The sequence below is a fragment of the Orycteropus afer genome, unplaced genomic scaffold (genome assembly GCF_000298275.1).
Source record: "Orycteropus afer afer isolate SDZICR_OR568_19922 unplaced genomic scaffold, OryAfe1.0 scaffold00040, whole genome shotgun sequence".
Classification (NCBI taxonomy): Eukaryota; Metazoa; Chordata; class Mammalia; order Tubulidentata; family Orycteropodidae; genus Orycteropus; species Orycteropus afer.
In genome coordinates, this window is record NW_006921627.1 from 9046938 (window position 1) to 9050830 (window position 3893).

Here is a 3893-nt window from a genome sequence, read left to right on the forward strand (position 1 = left end):
TATTAGTAACTACAAATAACTAAAAAGCCAAATCCACTGCCATAGAGTCAATTCTGACTCAGTGACCCCATTGGGTTTCCAAGGCTGAGGCTATAAATCTTTATGGAAGCAGATTGCCTCATCTTCCTCCCGTGGAACAGCTAGTGGGCTTGAACAGCTGGTTAGCAGCCAAATGCCTTACCCACTGCACAACCAAAGCTCCTTAATACATATATATGATATATTAAATATATATTATAAATAAAAGTACCATGATTATTCATGTAAACAATTTTTTATGGACACAAGTTTTAATTTCTCCTGGGTTACCTAAGAGTGGAATAGCAGAATCATAGGGTAGCTCTATGTTTAAATTTATAAGTGAGCATTTTGGAGATGCCTATCAGGCCATGCTGATTGTGTTACTCTGATCTCTTGTATTCTTATTGTGGTAGGGAGAATTCTAAGTACTCCCATATATTATATTACATTACATTGTATTATATTATACTATATTATATGGTAAAAAAAATTTCAGATGCAATTAAGGGTGCTACTCAGTTGATCTTAAGACAGTGAGATTATCTGAGAGGTCCTGCTGCATTCACACGAGGTATTTAAAAGCAGATAGTTTTCTCTGGCTAGTAACAGAAGAGAAAGTTAGGGCGATTTCAAGCGTGAACAGGATGTGATTCATCAGTGCTGGCTTTGAAGATGGAGGAGGCCATATGGCAAGAAACTTGAGTGGCTTCTAAGAGCCAAGAGTGCTCCAACTAGCAGCCAGCAAAGAAAGGGGGAACTTCAGGCATACAGCTTCAAAGAGCTATATTCTCTCAGCAATCTGAATGAGTATGGAATTGAATTCTTCCTTAAAAGCTCCAGATAAAAGCCCAAACCCATCAATGCCTTGATTTCAGCCTTGTGACACGCTTAGCAGAAAACCCAGTTGAGACTTTCAAGACTTCTGATCCTTAAACCGGTGTGGTTGTAAACCATCAAGTTTGTGGTAATTTGTTACACAAAAATAGAAAACCAAAGCAACATCCTTTTTGTTTTATTTTCTCTATCAATTACTCTTGGTGATTGTAGATTTGTCAATTTATTGTCAGTTTTTGCTTCATGTATTTTGATGTTTCCTTATAAGGTCTGTAGACATTTAGTATGTGCAATTGCATTAGATATTATGTGTTCCTGACTAACTGGCTCTTTTATTATTATAAAATTTTCTTATTTATCTCTGAAAATACTGCTCACTGGAAGTTTTCTTGTCTGATATTAATAAAGACATACCAGTTTTCTTATATTTACTGTTTGTAGTTTCTTTTTTATGGGTCACATTTTCCTGGTTCTTTGCATGTCCAGTAATTTGTAATTGTATCCTGGATGGTATGAATATATCCTTGTAAAATATTTAGATTATGTTGTCTTTCTTTAAGAGTGTTGAATTTTGTTTGGGCTGTTAATATACTCACTTTGATGCTGTTGAGACTTGCTTTTAAACTTTGTTAGAATAAGTTTAGAGTGGCCATTAGAATAGGATGTGGTCTTTACTCCTAAGCATTGGTATTTCTGGTGTCTTAGAAAACTGCCCAGGGTTTTCAGTGAGATCCCTCCATTCTCTATCCAAAACTCCCATATTTCCCTAGACTGTGTGTGATTTCTTTATTTCTCTCATGATATCAACATCATAGCTGTTGCTCTAGACTAGACCTTGTGGAGTTTCTTGTTTAGAAACCCACAGGGAATCCTCATATACACTTCTGGGTCTCCTACTTCTGTGCAGCTCCTTTATCGTTGGTACCCTGCACTACAAGTTCCTGGACTCTGTGGTCTGACTCTTCAACTTGGTGGGATTGTCTTGCTTTATTTAGGGTTTACCATGCTGTGCCATGATTGTGAAATCATTGCCAGGTCTCACTTCATGTTTCTCTTCTTTCTGGCATCACAGTCTTTTGTTGTCCATTGCCTGAAATCTCATATATTTTATTTAGTTTTATAGTTTTTCTTTTTTAAGAAGGAGATAAAGTCCGGTGCTACTTTCTCCATCATAGTTGGAAGCAGAAGTCTATTCCAGGGTGAGTGGGTGGGGGGGGAAGTGGTTCTTCTTGGTCTGTGTCAAATGGTTCTTCAGTCAGTTTAACATCATTTAAGTATCTTTCTCTCAAACCTACCAAGCTAGCCTTTATTTGCCTGAAATTCCACAGTATCTTTTTCTAAGCACTCTTCTAATTTTCATACAAATGGATAGTTTCATTTTGAATTATTTAAAGTCTCATCAGGATGCCTAGTTGAAATGGAAACTAGGTTGCTGGCTGGCAGCTGGCAGCTGGTAGGTAAGGCAGTGCCTCAAATCATCATCTATCAGATAACATATGAAGGACTGAATTTAAAAGTTTATGAAAAGTGGATTATATGCACAAGTGCAGGCTATACGAAAAATACATCTACTCTAGAGTATTTCTGGTGGTAATGAGAGAGCCTTCCTTGATTGTTCACTGTTGAAACTCACAATCAGGTGTGGCTAAAAAACCCCAAAAACCTATGTTTGAGTTCTCAGTTTTCCTGTTCTTTTGTTGCCTTCTTCTGAAATCTATTCTGGTCTATTTTCAAGGCTAATCTTTTTACTTGTGCCCTCTTTTATTGCTACCCAGGGCTGACTGACACATTGATTGCAAAAAATTCTGTTACTTCACCATTTCTCAAAGTTAAGTCTTGTACTCTAAAGTATGTGCAAATGCATATTTGGAGGTATTATGATGCTCTCCAATTCTGCAGTAAAATTCTTTTTTCCTCTATTGCAATGTTGAAAGAAGTTTGTCTAAGCTTCTTGATTATTAGTGGGAAGGGCCATCTTTTAGACTAAGTCCTACTTGAAAGTTTTCGTGGTCAATTATCTTCTTTATCTTATGATTTCTTCCTAGGGAATGCTATCTCATAGTGCCTAAGGTGCTTGACTGCTAACCAGAAGATTGGCGATTCAAACTCACCAGCCATCACTCGGAAGGAAGATTGGGCAATCTAGTTCTGTAGAGATACCGCCTTGGAAACCCAAGGAGGGATCACTATGAATCAGAGATGACTGAATGGCACATAACAACTCCTGAATAAGCACTTGAGGTAAAAAACTGTCCTCTTGCTGTCTTGCTGTTTAACACTTCATATGTAGACTTCATTCAGCACAATCTAAGTATAAAGGCAACAATCCAGGAGGTCAGGAATGATACTAGGAAATGGAGTTATCTATCTTTCTATGCATACAAAAAGAAAATTGCCTACCGACTGTCTGTATTAACCTCAAAATTATAGCACAAAGAAATATGATTAAAACACCAACAGTAAAAAATACTTGATCCAAATTGAATATCACTTAATATCAATTAACCTTCTGATCTTCAATTTCCTTACTTGTGAAGTGATAATTCTGTGTCACATGATGATGGGAATATCAAATGAGATCATGTGTGTAAAAATGCTTGACATGGTGACATGCTGGCCCTTAGAAGATATTTACAAAATGGTTATTTATTTGTTTTCTTCCAATATAGGCATACCTTGGGGATATTGCACATTCAGTTCCAGACCATAGTAATAAAGTGAATCATGTGAAGTTTTTGGTTTATAAAATTTTTTTTTATTTGGTTAATTTTTGTGCATGTAAAAGTTATGTTTACACTATTCCATAGCCTGTTAAGTATGAAATATTGTGAGAATTAATAAAACATAACACTGAAACACCAAGTGAGTACATCTTGTTGGAAAAATGGTACCCACAGATTTGCTTGACTTACGGCTACCACAAACCTTCAGTATGTGCATAATGCAGTGTCTGTGAAGTGCAATAAAACAATGTATGCCTGTACTTGTTCATAATTTATAAATGAGCTTTGCTTGGCCAACATTATCAACTCATTCCT